The sequence below is a fragment of the Taeniopygia guttata genome, chromosome Z (assembly GCF_048771995.1).
Source record: "Taeniopygia guttata chromosome Z, bTaeGut7.mat, whole genome shotgun sequence".
NCBI lineage: Eukaryota > Metazoa > Chordata > Aves > Passeriformes > Estrildidae > Taeniopygia > Taeniopygia guttata.
Window position 1 is genome coordinate 61,360,132 of NC_133063.1, and position 20,030 is coordinate 61,380,161.

At 33.8% G+C, this 20,030-nt stretch overlaps 1 protein-coding gene across 3 annotated transcripts in view; it reads left to right on the forward strand.

Moving 5' to 3' along the window:
- LOC100221996 (TLE family member 1, transcriptional corepressor) overlaps positions 1–18,807 on the forward strand; it is a 164,362-nt gene extending 145,555 nt beyond the window's left edge. For all 3 annotated transcript variants that reach the window (XR_012053039.1, XR_012053040.1, XR_012053041.1), the window contains one exon: positions 1–18,807. This exon is cut by the window's left edge and continues 31,311 nt beyond it. The gene's annotated coding sequence lies outside the window, so the exon portion shown is untranslated.
- The last annotated feature ends 1,223 nt before the right edge of the window (positions 18,808–20,030 follow it).

Consider the following 20,030-nt stretch of genomic DNA (forward strand, 5'->3'; position numbering starts at 1 on the left):
ATGCAAAAATCCACCTTTACTGAAAATTCTGGAGGGAATAGAATCAATCTCATCCCCAGTCAGAACTAAATTTGGTGTTTGAGATAGTAAACTTTACTGGAGCATCTGTATGTATCTATATTCTTATAGCTCAGCTCATAGCTATGTACTCTGGGATGGCTGAGCTGCTAACCTATTCTGTCAGATTCTTCTGACTTCTCAGTCTCAAGAGCAAAAAACCCCCATGTCAAGTATTTATAAATATGCTTGCATGATTCAAAGATTTTGCAAGACATTACTGGATGATATATATTGCGTGAAATTAAACTTATATTAGAATAAACACTGGGATGAAATATTTCTTGAGTTTTCTTTTAGTTTAATTTTTTGTTTGTTGGTTCCCTCCCCTTTCCTCCCAAATCTTGCAAAAATTTTCAAATCCTTTTAATAAAAAATGAATTTAATTCTACTACTCACAGACTAATTAGGAATGTCTGCCTTCATTCTCCTTCCTGCTCTCATAGGCACTTGTAAAGCTGATAACTGTTCTTCTAACTGCAATTAAGTTGCAGTTCTTATTTATATTATCTTTGACTGAAAGTCGGTCTTTTATTAAAAAAAAATAGCTAAAACTAGGCTTCATGTTGGTCTCAAACAAGATTTTGAAATACCCATCAACTCTCTAAAAAGGAAAGCAAGGAATTAAGTTTCTGTAAACATACCAATGAGTAGAAAAAAGAGTTACTTTAGTCCAGATGACCATTACAAAAGAGTTACAATAGTCCAGATGATTTCTATAATTGAGATAATGGATATGTAAGCACACTTTTGAAAGATGTGAAGTAACTGAATAAAAGAGTATGATTTTTAGTACATTCTTACTTTTCATCTCTTTGGGGTTTTTTTATCTTTAAAGTCTGTCTCTTCATATGCTTTTATTTTTATAAATCCCTTCGGGCTTACGGACCTTGTAAACTAGGTTTGAGGTTTTTTGATTTTTTTCCTAAAAATTTCTTTCCAAATACTGTTTTCTACCCAAACTCCCATAAGATAAAACAAAAGTTTTAATTCTTTGTCATGTCATATTGGTATAATGATTTCTTTTGGAATTAAATAAAAATCTGTTGAAGAATACTGACATCCTTTGCCATATAAAGAGAAAAATAAAATTTATTAATTTATTTCACATCACATAAAATCTAAATGATAGAAATTTGTCCTACATTAGGACATTCATGAGCTGACAGGAATAAAAGAACACTTGTGCTAAGAAACATAAGATGGTATACATGAGTGTATGTACATTTCTATAGTGACTGTACATTTGTCTGGAGCACAATGTTGATACATTTTTTTGCTTTGTTCTTGCTGTTCCCCAAAGCTTGCTGTAGGTGTTTAGCTGTAGAAATGAACTGCATGCTGTGTGATGTAGGGTATTATCACACAGCATTCCAGAGGTGCAACATGGTGTCTATTTTGGGCAGGAAGCACCCTATACAAAGAAAGTAGGAAAATCTGGGCAAGCCAGAAGGGATTATTTTCTAGAGTATTCCAGGGAATGGTAATTGTTATGGTTCATTGGCTATTCAAGGTGCTTTGTCATATGTAAAATTTTAAGGTATTCAGAATACAGTAAGCAAAACCCAGTGAAGTGGCCTGATCCTGTCAGTTCCTTTTCATTTGGTGCAGTTGGCTTTTTCACTTAACTTTTAGCTACATCTCTCCTGTGAATAAGAGTGCCTTACAGAAGAAATTGAAGAAATGGAGCAAAAACTGATAAGAAGTAAATTTTTAAGCTCTGGTGACAAAATGATAATGATTTATGTCTTTGTCAATGAATACCTGTCCTTTTTATAAAGCAACAGAGGAGCTAAAAATGTTTCTTAATGATATTCAATTATATCTTAATTTCTTAATTATATTCTGGTTGTACAGATACTAATAAATAAATATAGCATTTCTAACCTTTGTCTCTCTAACCATTTTTCAAACATTAATTTTTTAAATCCTGGGTAGAACTGAAAGATCACATATACAGTAATGATACATGCAAATAATTACTGTGGCTGTATCTTGATCTTAACATCAACCTAATATTAAGTTCTTTCTTTTTCAAATCCTCCTAAATCTTTAATATTAATATTTGCAGTGACATATATTTTTAAAATTCTAATTATGAGTAGTAATAAAGATATACTCAGTTGAGTACTATAGAGATTCTATTTTTTCTCAAATGCAAATTATTGTCTAACATTTTGTGTTCATGTGCTGCTGTGCCTAAACAACAATGCTGACCCTCATCAATAAAGTAAAAAAAAAATCAAAAATATCATGAGTAATACAACATTTCTTCAACTGAAATATCATTATATTGTTCATTGACAGACAATCCCTAAAGTCAAATATCTGGTTTCTTTAACAAAAGCTTTTTCCGTATGAGGAGTAATAGACAGGTTCTGTATAATAATGAAAAGTGAACCCTGTTTAATAAGGTTTCCTTTTACTCAACTGAATTGGTGTTTAGCACACCAAAAAAAAAAAAAAATCCTTCATTCCTACATTTCTATGACAAAGGACACTCTTTCAATATTGTACCAGCTGCAGGCAAAAAATACAAGATGCTACAATTATATTTTCTTACTGGGGGTGACCTCTAGTGTGAAACAATGGCATTTAGCATTCTTTTGGGTTTGAAATGACAGCTTTTTGCCAATTACACTGTATTTCACAAGTTTTCAGGTCAGTGTGTAGAGTATCAAGGTACTTCATCATTAAAAACACAACCTCTGGCCGCTACTGTGGAGTAATTCTGTCTTTTCAGTCTAGTGTTTCCTTGAAAGGTGTTTGCTTGCTGATATTATTTTTAAAAAGCTCAGTAACTTTTTTTGCCCAAGCACTGTAATTCAGATCCTATTCTTTTATTTATGGCACCAGTGAAGCTGTTAGTTACACCTATAATTAGCTCTTCATGCATTCATTTCCTCTCTACCATTCAACTGCATGAATACATCTATGCAAGATAAAACCCATGAAAAGAAGTTTTCTAAAATAACTCACAGAGAAATTGTATTAATGAAAGTCAAATTTACCAAATGAAAACGTGAAAACCCAGAGTACTTCTTTCTAGAACAGTTAATTATGCATTTTCCATTCTGATTTGTCTATAGATGTCTTCTGTCTCTTAGAGCTGTATTCTCTCTGTGTACTCATCTTTGTAGAAAGCCTTTATTTATAGGCCTTTATTTATTTGTTTAAGTTACAGCATCTGTATGTATCTATAGATATCTATACATACAGGCTGTATCTATTCACAGCAAAACTGACTTTGTAAGTAATTGCATTATCCCTTGGACTGTGATCAACAGAGGCATGAGTTTATGTGCATTACAGTATGACATGCCTTACTCTTACACATCCCATTAGTTGTAAAATCATTGCTGAATATTAATTTTCTTATTTGCTGAGAGACATGTGGAATTACTGTAATTCCAGATGGTGCCATCAATATCCATAGGAGATGCAGATTACTGAGATTATCAGTATATTAATATGGTGGATGTTAGTATAAAGACTATCAGTTAATAGCCACATAAAAAATAATTTACTGCACACTTTTATTATCAAATTGTAAATTTAACCCATGTGGGCTTGTGAAAAAAAAAAGAATATTATTGAATGAAAAAAAAAGAGATATTATTTTAAAGTAAATGTAGGTCAATGTTAAATGAAGTATTTTTAATTTCCGAAATTGATTTAGAAAACTGTTTATTCTCCTTGAATCCTAGTATTTTGTAGCCATGATGTTCTTGGGATTTGTCCAGTTCAATCTTGTAAGCTAAACAGATCCTAGGCTAAGTATAAGCCAAGGACTCTCTTGAGCACTAAGTGTGTGGACATGTAACACACTAATCTTTTATGCTGACATACCTGACAAAACAAATTATACTCTGTAAGAGGTGGACTGGCATTTGATCAAGTTGGTGTGACAGCCAGTAGAGACCATTGCTTTAAATTACTGTAGAAGATTGCAATGGAATGCAACTGTTGCATGTTGTGTGCTCACTACCTTAAAAGGATAAAGAAAAAATAATCAGGTTACTCATGTTTCCTTTTTGAAGGATGTTTTGAGATCTGTTGGCATGCCAAAAAATTGCCAATGTTTCAATGCTCTTACAATACCTCAGTAATATTTCAAAAGTATTCAAAACGGAAGCAGGTAGTTTGAGCTACTGTACAGTTTCCCTGTAAAGTCAATTTTGGTGTATCTATTTTAATTATTTCCTGATCATTCCTTCCATACTAAGTCATGGAAATTTTTTCAGGTGTCAAATACTTCTGAATCTTTTGTTCATTGATTGACAAATGTCATCTTCATTGCTTCTACTGCTTTTATGCATCTTGGAAAAAAAAAATCATCATGTCCTATTTTCTGCCTTTTCTTCTTACACAGATAAATACACAGCCCCCTCATGGAAATAGCCTGTGTCCAATTGCCATATATTAAAAACCTCTTGTACTTCCAGTTCAGCAGTTAGATTCCTATCTACAGTTAAGCAAAGGGACAGAGTTCACCTTCATCTAGAGTGAAACAATATTAGAAGATTAGGGAAATAAGATCTGTGTTTATCTATATCATACTGATATTGAAGTTGACCCAACTTTGGAGTGCTGTTCTTTCAAAGACTATAATTCCTGAGATCCAGATGGATGGAAAATGCTTTGGATAGGGGATCCAAATATTTGCTCAGTTGCTGGTGATACATGTTTGATCTTACAAAAGAAATCTGAATTATTGGAAATTTCCTCAGCTGAATTTCATTTATAGTCAGGTAGATACATACTAGAGCGTTCACTATGCTTAAGTGTAGTGTTTACCTCAGTTACAAGTTGAATCTGTTATGACAAATTAAATTGAAACTTTTCTCTGATTAAGTTATTACTGTTTTAATAATACTAATTAGGAATTTTGAAAACACTACCTCCTTTGCCATGAACTTGTATCAGTTCCAAACCTGATCTTCAGAGAACTTTGCAGAGGAGTATAATGAAAGGGTGAATATGGTACTCTCAGTCCACTTCTGGTTAGGATTCCAAGGAGGATTTTTCCTAGGTGTGGAATATTTGTTGGTGCATTGTTAGTGTAAGTCAAGTCCAGGGTTTCAAATATTAATGATGGAGAGTAGTTTAACAGTGGCTTCATTGTTGATCAGGAGGAGTCCAATATGTTAAACCTGAAAGCGTAAAAATAGAGGTAAGAAAAGTGTTATCCTGAGAGTATTTTTGAAAAATTGAATTACAAAATCTCAGAATTAAAAATATTTTCAGGAACTTTGCTTTATAAATAAAAGCTTGCAGAGTAAGTGATATTTGATACACTCTACATTTGTATGGATACCCAGGGTTATCTTGAATGGGTTCATTCACAGTGTGTGTTCTATATCTGCAAATATTAAAGCCAAAGGCATGCAAGTGTTCTAAGGTACTTCAACATTTCCCAATCATTTAAAGGTATTGACTTTGGAGAATTATGTCTTCAGATATCCTACAGAGAGCCTTTATTTGGCTTGTAACATTGTTTAGTTGGATATCAATTAGGTAAAATTCTGTCTAATTCCTAAACAGAAATACTAGAAATATTCAAAACAGTTTTCCTTTCCCCAATTCCTTTTGCAGTGTAAAAACACACCAAGTGTAATTTGTGTGAATATTATCTAATCTGCATAGTGTAAAAATCCTCATACTATCATTGTTTCTATGCAAAATTTTCCTTTTGTCTCTGTATTTCTCTTTGATCCTGACATTCTTAAAATAAGTGAGATCTAGAAAAATTATTGAATTTGTATGCAGATTCAGATACAAGCTTCACATATCTTCTCATGCAAAGGGGTGTGGGATATCTCAATTGAAAAATAAGAAACACAAGGGAATTGATTTTGGCACAGGCAGGGCTGTGTTACATACATTTCAAATATTTTGTTTGTTGGAGTTTTTTAAGTAGACATCTAGACTGATTCTATATCTCATAATTTCTGAAGTCACTCAACCATTTGAGCAAATATTACTTCATATTAATGATGAATGACTAAATAATTGGAACATTATCACAAGGTGGATTACACAGCTTCTATAAGGAGTTAACTCTGTGACCCTGCAATGCTCCATTCTGCTCCTAGTTCACTGATTTATTAAATAGGGCTGATTTTTCTGTGAAGTGTATCTTAAAATATCCTATAATTAAAATGACTGTATGTATTTTATAAAGAAATTTTAAGACACTTAATTTTACTTAGAGCATATTTACAACATTAAGAAATATACACGTTTTCACTCTTACAGTTCTACAGCAAAAACAATGTAAGTCATTACACACTGGATAAAGAAAGCACTCTGGCCTGTCAGATTCCATGTTGCATTTAAACACCTTAAACTACTCCATTCACATTTCTAGAGATGTTTTATTAATTACAAAACCCGTTCAGATTTGCAAAATATTGTGGGGATGGTCTTAAAAAATCCTCTGCTAGGTTTCAGGGATCCACTCAGGTTTCTGAAAACAAGAGTTGCCACTGTGGTAGTTAGGTCAGATATTATTTTCTTAAATAAACATCTCATTTCAGACGTCTCACTTTCCATGATATTCTGGAGTTCAACCTCTCTTATTTAAGCTCTTCTTAACAGTCTACTAGATTAATTTGAAACTGTTGCTTAAGAGGAAATTTTATGCCTATTATTTCAAGAATGTGCAAACTAGTGAAACATGCCTGATTTCTAGAAAATTGTACTACTGTGTATGGTGCTGCAAGTAGACTGAGTTTGAATAATGGATAGGATAATATAAATATTACTGTATTAGTAAATATAACACTTTCTAGCACAGTTGGTATTATTGTACAAATCTGTATTGTGTTTTTAATTCTGACAGCCATACCTTCTACAGCACATCACTGTGCACTTTGGCACTTTGATCTTTTTCACCTGGCTTTTCTTCTTGCCATTTTATATTGCTGCTTTCCCAGAGTCTATGTAAGTGCTGACACAATTACCTTGACATCTTGAGAAATAATTATATGGTTTTATTTTTCATGGCTCATATTTGCCATAATAAATAAGTCAGCTCACATAACTTTTGTCTTACCTCTTTGTGCTTATTTAACTGGTCTTAATCTGCAGAGTTTTATTGCTTGTTTTGACATCTTGTGCTACCCTGTTTTCCCATAAACACTCAACCTATGTAGCCCTAATAATTCTTATTTAAATTTCAATGTACAAGGTTCAGGGCACAATTTTTAATATGCCACCAACAAATTAGTAGATTTCTTTGTATGTATAGCCCTTGTATATCCTGGTCTGCTTTTTATCTTTGATTAGGTCTGTGCCACTTTGCTGACTACTCAACTAGCTATATATTGCTGGTTTTCCATTTAAAATAAAATAAAGCAATGAAGACAGTTGACATTAACTATAATTGTGCAAGTCTTTATGTGTATATAGGAGCACAAGGCTAAACTAATACAAAAATGTCATTGCCCATGAGAAAAAGTGTCAGAGTCCTGCAGAAGTAGCTTTGGGCCAGCATGGTAAGGTAGTTTGCACAAAAAAAAACAGCCTTGGTTTTCAGATGGTATTTAAACAAAAACCCAAGAAAGTACGTTGAAAGTGAGGCATTTCATCTGACTATATCGCTCTTTGCTGGAATGAGCCATTAACTTTTGTTTACTGAAATACACTTCTGCATCTGTTAGTGATTTTTTCTTAAAAAGTAACCTATATTTATATAAAGTATGGTTATATGCTATTCTGAGCCTGTTTTTTTCTTGATTCACCTGAAAATACTTCTGCAGCTCAAGAACAGTCTTTGATTCTGATTAGTCCATGTCTTGCCCCAGTTTGTCAATATAATGGAGTGTTTTCCTGAATTTGCACGTAGGAGAATAGTCTTAGTGGTTCTTATAAATTAGGGTTAGAGTTCAAGACAACCAACAGTCAATATTTTAGCTAATGTGCTGAAGTTTTTCTTAAAATAGAGTAAGTGTGAAGATAGCAAGTGTAAAGTCAAGAAATTGGTGTGAACTGAGGAACAAATGGATGGTATTTTTTTTGTCAGCAAGTTATTTTGTGAGCCCAGGTTTTCTTTTGGCAGCACAGAAACCATTCCCCTGTGCTCACACATTCACATCTTCCCATTCACATAGTTTCCCATAGTCAATTCTATTCATATTGATTTTGATACAGTGATGCATGTTTCATCTTGGAATTCAATGCTGCCAGTAATTAAAATTTCAGCAATTTAATATTCTCAATGTAATATTCTATTTAATATTTGGAATATAATGCATATGGAACATAAATAATTAGCAAAAAATGACAGTGGAATTTTATAGGACTATGATTATTCTTCTGCTTGCAAAATCTTTCTGAAGTTGAAGATGTAATGGGAGGCATTAATATGATTTTCTGCATAACATAGGTTTGTACTCTCAAAGTCAATGCAGTCTCACAGAAATAATATACTATTTTAATTCTACATATCTTTGTCAGTTTTATATCATCAACTAGCAAATGACTTCCAGCTATGTGGACAACAACATAGTATTTCCTTATTCCTTTATTATGTTTTTTATATGAGATCTTTTGTTTCCTACAAACAGGAACCGATTTGTTAGGCTGAATTATTCTTGAACCTTAATTCATGTCTAAATATTCTTTTCTATGTGAAATATTATGAAGAATTGGTATCTTTGTTTCATTTAGACAGTATTTTTTTCATTCTTTCTAATAAAAATATATATATCCAAATTGTAATGATTTAATGGTTAGGAGTTTTGTTTGTTTGATTTTTTTTGTCTTTTGTTTTTGTTTTGCGCTTTTTTTTTTGTTTCATTTTGTAGTATAACCAGGTTGCTTGCTTTGCCGACAACAGCAACAGCTGGAGAGTGGAAGTTTACTTTAGAACACTGGTTTTTACCCACTTACAAGCTGCTTGTGTGACAGTTATAACCTAAGAGGTATCTAACTGACTTTTATTTAAACACTCATGTTTTCTCACTGGAATAACCAACATATTTAGAAGCTGTTAGTGATCTTTTGGTAATAATTTTTTTCCCTACAATTATGTGTCATTGTAAAGAGCTGTTAACTCATTTATAAGCAATTAATTATTAATTCATTTCCCTAATGTCCCAACATTGCTTGCTGTATTTCTGTCTTGTTGTGTAAACAAAATTCCATGTCACATTTGTGTTTGAAAGCCTTATCCTTCACTTTTATAGTGCAGCAACTTCCAGTAACTATTTCTAGCCTGGAAATTCATAGAAGGAGCTACAAACACAAATACCATGTGCAGTTTCAAAACTCTAGCTTCAGACTTATATTTTGGCCATTGATGTTGAAGATACACCTAAGGAAAGAAGTTTGCACAGAGGTGATGCAATAATATGTTGTTCAAAGGATTAGGAAGTGGGCTGCCTGAAAACTGCCAGGTTTACTGGGTAAAGCACAAAATGCCATCTCCATTGGTACCTGACTTGAAAGGCCATGATTTTACTTCAAGGTCTTGTATGATTCTGTCCACCCATTTACTTCCATACTTTCACCTGCTATTTCTATTCTCTCTTTGACCCAAGGAAAAAAGGCTTGCAAGCTTGTCACAATATTCTCCTCTCTCTCTGCTCTCATAACTTCTTCCATATGGCCCCGTTTGTCTTCGTTCCACTTCCTGAAGCAGTCTGACAATCCTTCACACTCTTTCTGAATGACTCATGAAGACACACAACTTGAGAAAAGAAAATTATAAATGTTGGGCTGCTCATCCAGTGAATAGAAGCATGTCTATATACATAAGAAAATGATGAGTCACGGGGCTAATGAAATGTGGTTTTAGCTTTTACCCTTTCTTTTCAGTGATTTAATCAATTCACTCTCCTCCCTCCCACTCCCTTATGTATGTACTTTCTAATTAGTCTAACATTTTTGAAGCAGGGTCATTTTTTATATGTTCATAGAATGCTCTACACATCACATTTAAACACTTGTGAAGTTTTTTTACCATGTCATGTGATGATAATACATATTTTAACGGCAAGCATGTCTAGTTGAAATCCTTCTGTATTATTAAAGATTCTTTTGTTTTCAGTGACGTGAATTAGATGATAAAAGGGGATGATTAATTAACTTTACTTTGTCTTCTTAGAAGAAGAAAGTTTTGATATATCCACATTCCAATGTCAAAAATGTGTGTTACATAAAAGCTCTGTATTTTCCACTCCTCTTAATTCACATTGAGAAGTGGTTTTGCATTTGAATATATTATTTAACTTGTGAGACTGAAAAAAAATCATACTAATAGTTCTGAAATGTGTTGGATGGCTTCAGCTGTTACTGACTGAAATGTGTGGAAAGTCTCCCACTGCTTTCTGTGGGTGTTCAGTCAAGTTCTGTGTGTTCTTCTATCTTCATGCTTCAGCTTTTAGCAGTTTGGCAAAATTTCAGAGTTATAAACCTTTCCCAAAGTTTAATGTGGTGTTTACAAACTTGAGTTTTGAGTATCCCTGCTTGGCTGGCATGAGGAACTTTAATCTTATGTTTGCAAAGGGAATAACTAAATAGACAGAAGTTGCTGTCTGTTGTTTTCAGCTTTATTGTAGTGAACATAATTTTGGATACCTTTGTGCTTCCTGTGCAGCTGAATCTTCAGTAACAACTCATGAGTTTGTCTTAAATATCTGAGAGCACAGCAGTGAAAGATTTATGTGGGTGTCAGATCAGTAGTTAATACTGAAAATCCAACTTTGAGCTGCCATCAGGCTAGATGAAAGAAACCTCTTAAATTGGCTTTATCAGTTTCAATAGTAATGAATCCAATGTTCAGTAGGAATCTGTATACAAGTCCTGCCACTGCTGCTGAACTATGTGGCAGAGTACCCACATACAGATAGAAGTCCTAGCTGTGCTAATCTATGTTCAGTAGAAGAAAAGTATCAGTGTTGATAAGTATATATAAGAGGGGAGGAGTAATTTAAATCTAGGATAAAACTAGGAAGAACAGCAGAAAATAATACCTTTAAATGCCTTTAAAGTAATTAAAATAAGAGTGAAAGGGTACAGAAGCAGGAAAGCAGAAGTATAAGGCAATATCAGCTAAGTCTTTTATATTTTCAAGTATTTTAAAATATCTTGAGTGTCAAGATACAGTGTAAAGTGGCAAATACAAAAAAAAGCCCATCAAAACCTAGCAAAATGTTTAGATCATGGCAGACACTTCGGGTATTTAGGTCTTGGAAACAAAGATCACCCTGTTTCCTTTCCCAAATGCTAGCAGAAACTTTTCTCAGAGTGCAGTAGTTTTTCTCAGTAGTTTTATTTTCAAGGGCCTGTTGTCAGTGACTGACAAGGTCTCCACCTCCAGATTTCTTCTGTTGCCATGCTTAAAAATGTGTAACTTTCATCCTGGTACTTGTAATGAAAGTTCAACAGAACTCAGGAAAGCTGAATATCCACCAGTGGGTTTTCTGTAGAATATAGTAGCTATCACTGCACTTGGCAGCTAAATAAATACAAATATTTTTATACTTACCATACATTTAAAATATTTTTATTTTTACCATAGTGGACAGATCCTATTGCACCAGCATGAAGATGAAGGAATATTATTGTTCCAAAGAGGTCTGTTACACAAGTATGTGGCTTTGTCAACAAGTGCAATACCATGGGCATGGAAGATATCTCTTGCTCAAAAATTTGGAGTAAAAACCCAAATTACCTTTCTTGACCGTCTGTATCTTCTTTTCATCCACTAATTTGGTAGCTGTTATTACCTCCTATTTCACATATGTGTAAAGATGGGAGTGAGAGTGTGTCAAAGTAGGAACCAAGGGACTTTCCCAATTCATGTGCTTGGTAGAATCAAATATTCAAGATTCTTTTCTCTTCTTTTGTCAGCAAAAAACAAAGAGTGTATTTCAGGTAAAATTCTATCATATACTTACCATACATGAATTTAAGGTTTAAAAAATCCCAAGTACAGGTCTAAAACACTCAGATAATTATCGTTTGCCACCCGTACACTTGTACGAAGACCAGAGCTGTGTGCCCAGGGGTATGATTATCATATTTACTGCATGTGTCCATAGACATTTTATCATCTCTTCCTGATCTTTTGTGTCTGTGGCTTGTTCAGTGGTCACAGTGTCTTTCTTACAGGACAAAGATCTGATCAAACCTTCATTGAATTCAGAAGCAATTTTGCCTTTGATTAAAGTGAAAGAAGTGCTTTCCTAAATGAACATAAAAGCTGAACTAATCTCTCCCCTCATAGGTCATTCTGGGAGGTCAGGCTTGGAACGCTCTAATAGGACAACTTGCATTATTTCACATTTCACAGTAGCAGTCCTGTGAATAAATCAATGAGTCTAGTCCCTGGGGTATTCAGTCTAATACCTCTCAAGACTACTAAATTCACTTTATGAATGAATTTATAGCTGGAATGTAAATATCTTCAGTCTATCACCAATTGTTTTGTTCAGCAAATTGCAGAAGGGAATCTGTCCTTACTGCAGAACAGAAGTGGACACATTAAAAATAACAAAAAAACAAAAACCAAATTGAAACATTTTTTCTTCCCTCCTACTGGTTTCTCTAAAATCACTAGACAGTGTTTGAAAGACATGAGTAAATGGAGAAAAAAATATTAGTGTTGGTGAATGCACTGAGATCTCATCTAGGTTGTGCTTGAGTACTAAAATCTAACCTTGGCAAGGAAAGGAAGCAAAACATGACAGCAGGGTTAAAACACAAGACCAAATAGTACAACTTTTGATGTTTAATGTTTTTATGATTCTCTGGTGTCTAGTCAACCGAAATAGCCTTTAGAATTCAAAGGGCAAAACTCAGCATCTTTATGTCAATTTGGTCATCTGTTTTCCCCTAGTCTGACACAGTGGATTTTTACCAGACTGAGATCCTGCAGTGCTCTCAGCACTTATCACACACATGGTGATTAATCTTCATTTTACTCTTGTACTTCTTCTGTACCAGATTGCCATCTGGAAGTTTGAACCAAAGGCTCTGAAAAACTCTTTTTGAGAAACTGAATGTCACAAGAAATGGCACTTCCTGACCTTTTCTAAAGAAAACACTAAGAAGCAGGTCATATCTCTAAACATATACAACCTGTCTTTTCAAATCTTTATCACACTTGCCTTTTCTACGACTAGTATCTCTTAATATAGCTATGAAAATAAAAAAAAAGGAAAACAGAAAAGAAACATACAAATGATACTGAGTGGTTTATGATACCAAAGATGAGATGACTTTAATAGATTAATAGGCAATATGATGGCAGGTGAAATTTTATGTCAATAGAGACAAAATGATGTGCATTTGGAAGAGTAATTTCTTACTCTAGTGAATTTTCTTTACATAAAAAAACTGAGGAAAATACAGATCAACATTGTTGTGGATTTTGGGTGCCGGTATTGAGTAATCAAAAGTAAAGACAGATACTAGATATTTAGTTCTTATTTACTTGCATAATATAAAGGAAATTTACATAATAACTGCCTCATACTCTAGGCAATAGGAGAGATTTTTAGCTGTGGGGGTGAAGGAAAGAGAAGCTGATTGGGTGAATATACATGCATGTACAAAATTTCTTTTACTACAATAATATGAGATGCTTTACATCTGAGAAAAAAACAGGTGGTAGACCACTTTGGTGCCTCACTCTCATAGCAAAAGTGACCTTCTATCAAAAGTGTTATTTAACATATATAAGGAAATAAAGATATTATTTGTCCAAATCTGGATGAGGTCTGATTAAAGAGACAACTATCTTATATGCAACAAACCATCAAAAATAAGTACTTTCTCAGCCAGGTTTTGGCTTGGTAAAGTGAAGAATGGGTCAGGGTTATGAATGCCAAAGCCTATCAGTTGTAGAAGGGAACATTTTCTTCTAGATGACAAAAGCTGTGGCTTCCTTTTTCTATGTTCCTTTATTGACATAATAGATGGATGGATATCTAAAAAAGCATAGAAAAGGATCTATTGAGGGTAAAGGAATTATAAATTGCTTCTTTGAATCAAATTTCCTTAATATTCTTTCTTTCATGTGGTTCTGATACAATCACTCCTTGTTATGTTAAATATAAATTTTTCAAGTATTTTTCAACTATGCGTAATTCCATTGGTTTTTTTTTAATATGTAATAGTAGTTCAGTAGTCACGGCTACTGGCAATTTCTCCTGTGGTTCTCCACCAGACATATTGTGTTTGTCCCATTTTTATTTTGCCTGAACTCGGCCCACCTGCGCTTCTGTTTCAAATTGTATGTTCTTCCCATTTGATTGTTGATTTATTCAGAGACCAAAAGTTTTCTTCGCAGTTTTAAAAGACATTTGTGAAGGTTTCTGAGCCCATGAGACTGAGAAATTCATTATGTGCTTGAGTCAGGAAGAGCATGACCAGGATGAAAGCCTTCCAGTCAGTATATTTTCTTTCAGTGGAGATATTTGTGGCAAAATAAGTTACTTCACAATGGTTTAAGGTGTCTGTTGTAAAACAGTCATGTTTTAAGTGGGATTTAAACATTGACTACTTGAAATCGTTAAGTCCAGTAATTAGAATTCTTCATTAATATTTTTCATTTTTGGAAATTATTTGTGACTTTATTTACCCTTTTTAAATCAGTTTTCTTGATTAAAAATCATTAGGCCTCTAATATTAGTGTGAGAAATCTACTGCTAAATAAAAAACAATAGATAATAATGATGGATTTTTGGTAACTAATAGCCATTGAAAGAAAATTGATTGTTCACAAGTCAGCAGCAGTTCTGTCAGATGTTTATTATTACACAAAGCATGGGTGAGGCATTTGCCAATGAAATGCAGCTAATTCTACACCACCATGTGGATTTCATCACAGCTTGTGCAACGAGTGTTGATGTACTCCCAGTGCTTCCATTTCTGTTGTACTTTTGATAGTTGGTGATGGAGCAGAATCCTGTTAGTTAACAGAGTGAACAGACATGCCACACAATTTTAGAAGTGAGAAGTCATTTAAAGGTGTTTGGTTTTCAACACCACAAAAGGCAGCTAATCTTCAGAATTTTTCAGGAAACACTTAATATTCATGTTTAAGCACAGACAGCATACTGCAAATTTTTAGGAAATGTGTAAGTTGTACTATAGCCTTTAATAGCTTCATGTTCTGGGAACTTTACACTTCTTTCAGTGAGTAAAGCTATTTTAAGCAATGTAATAAAAATACTAACCTTAGAAATCTCAGCTCCCAATGAAATGCATGTTAAATTTATTTATGGAGTGCATGGAAACCATATGTTCTGCTTTTTCTCATAAAAATGGCAAGAAAGGAATGTAACTTTTTTTTATTTTATATGTTAAAAATTCATGGCTCAGCTGGCTTTTCATATTGTCTCCCAACAAGCCTTCAGAAATCCATTTTTGTCTCTGCACCTCAAAGACCAATTGGCTGATAGACAGAGACACTTGTGAAAGCTGCAGATAAATTAATAGAAGAGAATGTGCCTGAGGACCATGCCTGGCTGCTCTTGAAATACTTCTGAAGCCTGAATTATTTGTATTAAGATAGGCCAACACTCAGACCTCTATGAGTCAATTCTTTGTAACAGTTGCCAATATTTTTATACCTGAGAGAACAGCTTCATTCTTTATTATTGCTCAGGAATCAATACTCCCATTGCCCTCACAAAATGCTATACAAGCATTATTGGCATTTCACTTGGCAGTGAAGGGTATCAACATCAATCTTACCAACTGCACACTTCACTAACCTTGTTCCACTTCTCCAGCACAAATTTGTATTCAGTCTGCACTGTCCTCTGCTGCTCAATTTAAGTGGGAATCCTTAGTGAAGCTGACACCTTCTGAGATGAAGAAATAGAAAGACATCATATAGCCACAGAGAAGAACCTTTTGCTTTTTTTGTAAGGTAAGTAGTACATGGAAGCTCTGACCATGACTAAAATATGATTTGAAAAAAAAAAAACAAAGAAACATCAACCCCAAAAATCATTACTGCTGGAAGACTTTCTAAACCTAATCAAATCTAGATCCAGACAGCAGTTTCTGACCCAAAAACCTGCTAGGGATGTAGGACATTTTTTCAGTGATTATGTAATCTTTTTGAAACAACAGCTCTTAATTCACAAATAGTCCTCTGTGTTGGAGATAAGTGATATATTTCCAAACAAATGAACAACAGTATATACTACAACAAAAGAAAGGCTCTTTGAAATAGCAGCCACATTTTGCTCTAATTGTGTACAGCTGTACCAGTTTGATATGCCAGTTCAGTCTCAAAGATTTGCATTCAACATGTAAATTCAGCTTTAAACATGCAATTTCTAGACGTAATCTAAAATGGGAATTGTTCAAAGCATCCTGTCTCTTGCAGAGCTTTGTGTCACTACAGATTACAATAGAAGGCAGTTTGTTCAAATAACACCAGAATAATGTCAGTGAGAGTACCATTAATAAAATAATAACCCCTTCAGTGTATCTGCTTTAAAAGAACAACAACATGCTCTTATTCTGCTTTCCTTTCTTTTATGATCATGGTTCAGCTTATCCTCAGGCAAGGAACTACTTAAAAAAATACAACAGATAAGTTTTGTGCAGAAGGATTATTTGGACAGTACAGGTTTGTGGGTAGGTGGGTGTGAGATTATGACATATTGAGGTTATATATTCATGTTAACAGTCAGGAATTTTCAGAATGCATTTGATTTGGTAAGAGGCGCAGCTATTAATTTCTCACCAGGACAGAAATGTTTGACTTCCTATGTGTTGTTTGATATAGCGTTCTGATATTGGCAACTACCAAGGATAAAATAGAGTTCCAGTCCTGTTTGTTTCCAGCTAGTGCCACCTGATTATATATTTATCTTTAAAATATACCAAATGGTATTTTATTCTATAGATTACTTGAATCTAAACTTTCTTATTTACTGAGTTTTCTTTTGCCTTAGCCTACACTCAGACACTGGAACAGCCTCCCCAGGGACTGGTCACAGCACCAGCCTGACAGAGTTCAAGAATCATTTGGATAATGCTCTCAGCACATGGTGGGACTCTTGGAGAAGGTGATGTGAAGGACCAGGTGTAGGACTTGGTAATCCTTGTAGGTCCCTTCAACCTCATATTCTGTGATTCTGTGATCTTTTGTGGCCAGCTTAACTACAGGAAGTATTATTGTGTTCCAATAATCAATTTTTCATTGTTTATATGAAGAAACTGCATGAACTGAGGTCTAAGCGAGCCAGGGATAGGTATTATCTCTGAAAGGAATTATTTAGGAGCATGTAGAAAGGGGATGAATAATAGTCAGTAGGAAAGTCTCTCTTTGATCACAACACTGTTCATTTAAACAAATAAAAAGTACTACCACTGTCCAAGTAAAGAGCAGGAAGATAGGAAAGGGGGAGGAACTGTAAGGTCTGTCAGTATAACTCAAACATAAAAATAACCAACAAGGGACAAGGGAAATATCAGAACAAAATATATTGTATACATCTGGTACACAACTGATCTTTCATCAGTCTGAATTGCATTATTATTTAAATTATTATTGTTCTTTAAAAACCAATGTTTGATTTGAAAATAGTATTTTTCACAATTTAGTCAAATAAATATTAGAGGCAACAGAATGGTAATGGTTCTTGATGATTTTTTTCACTTTTTCCTATTTATTGTATTTATTGTATGTAGGGGTATTTATTGTAGCAGTATTTTGCAGTATGTTGTGGAGGTGAATTCTAGCACTTCTTTCAAATTGTTCATAGAATCAATAGAGATAATAAATATGTTTTGTGCTTCATTACTTGGTTGGTTGGTTTGGGATTTTTTTGTTTGGGATTTTTGATTTTGTTTTCCTGATTTTTTGTTGTTTAGTTGGTTGGTTATTTAGTTCTGGTTTTGGTTTTAGATTTGTTTTTTTATTTGGTTTGGTTCAATTTGGTTTCTTTGGGTTTTTTTGTTTGTTTGTTTTCAATTTACAGGAACCTGCTATAGCCTTTAATCTCACTCTGCAGTCTTATTTGTCTCTCCTGTGTAGCTCAAGTACCTGTAACGTTCTTTCAAATAAATTGTGAATGTGGACAGATAAACTATTTATCACCTCAGAGGAAGCCAAGTTGTCCCACACATTGTGGTGTTACTTTCTAGGACTCAAGGTACTATTGTACTTTCAACCTACTTTCACAGTGGCTGTAAAATGGCGGTCTTGATATAAAACCATAAATATCTCATACATTTATTTCTCAGCAGCATGAAGAACCATGATATTGTTCATCAGGCCTAATTGTGTAAGACTTTCGATACCAATATTAGTTTTGCTCTTAGTCAGTTTTACAGTTACGAGAACTTTTGTCTCCGAACTACTTTCTGACAAAGTGAGGTTCTTTAGTTCTGCAAAATTCAAGACTGAGATTTGCAAAGCATAACCCAACAAACACACCAGTAACAGCAGTGTAAAAAGAACGCCACCACTACAAATCTAAACCAAAGCAGATGGATGTTTCTGTAGATATTTAAGATCACACACCTAGTAAATCCATAAATGTGGAAAATCAATGAGATGTTCCTGTATAGCCTGTTTGAAGTTGTTATAGGTATGGAACAATGATATTTATTCAGATGCAAGATTTTAAATTCACAGCTTGGGACTCTAAGTAATATATTTTTGAAATAGACCATTTTCATGCAAAATGTAAAGCTTGACAAGACTACTACATTTTTGTCATCCTTCATGTGGCCACTGCTGAAAAATTTGAGGTTTTTTTTTTAAATTATGCAAGTACAAATTTGGTAGATTTTGTTGTTAATACTCTCATTTCTTGGAAGAGAAAAAAGAATTTCTTAATTCCATAGTCATTATATTGAACAAACTTCACCAATTGTTTACAGCGGCAGTCTATTGTTCTCTCAAACTGTAGTTCCCATTCTGTTTGATTTTAGAAATTTATTGGTGAAAGCAAATGAAATTTTTTTGACTCTCAAAGAATGTGTTTTTTTTAAGTATTCAAAAAACAAAATTGGTCCAAAAACCGTAATATCATGGTTTGACACTGGCCAAATGCCAGCCTCACTACCCACCCCTACTACCAAAAACCAGGCTGTGTAAAATCAACACATAAGATATAGTTAGAAGATATTTACCAAGTCACTGGAAAAAATTCACCTAAAAACAAAACTAAGAATAAAAATAAGTAATTAAAAATTGTCTTTTGAAACAATGTCTGGATTTTTAATAAATCATGCATTATTTTAGTATAGTTAGTCATTAATATTGTATCCCAATATTGCCCTGCTCTTTTGAGAGTTTCAAGATTCTCCTAAAAGTTTTCTATGCCTTCTGATGTTTACGTATTTCCACTGTAGTTCTCATGAATGTTAATGTAAATAATGATTTTTTACGTTCGTCTTTGTAGGTAGAAAGTATTGACACACTATTAGTTTAACCAGGGTAGTTACAGAAGTAACTATTTCACCCTCTAATCCCCTGTCTCTTTTGTAATTCTATATGTAGCAGAGTCAGGAAATAAAACCCTCTATTTTAGTTCTTTTCTTCCCTCTTTTACATCTAGCGTCCGTGTGTGAGTTATTTTGTGTCATAGTGTAACATCTCTGCTTTGGTTTCTTAAAGAAAGAGAAAAACATTTTTCTCTGTAATCAATTTATCTTTATTGTTTTTTTAGGAAATGGCTACTTTATGCTTTATGGAAAGAGGGAGTGCAAAGGGGGAAGAAGGTCTCACCACCTTTTGAACAATGTTTTTGTTGGCAGAGATTGTTTACTGAAAGTGCTGTGTTCAGAAGGGATTCCTTCTCTTTGCAGGTGATGTTTTGAGTTGCATGGGACTGTTTAAGCTGATCATGATGGCATGACAGCTGAAGAGGAAAGGAAGAGGAAAAGATAAGACTTTTAATGTTGTTTGCAGCTAGTTCAGTGCTCATCTTGAAATGTTTTTCTGTTCAAGTCATTCAACAGGCATGATGAGGATGTTAATCTGACTT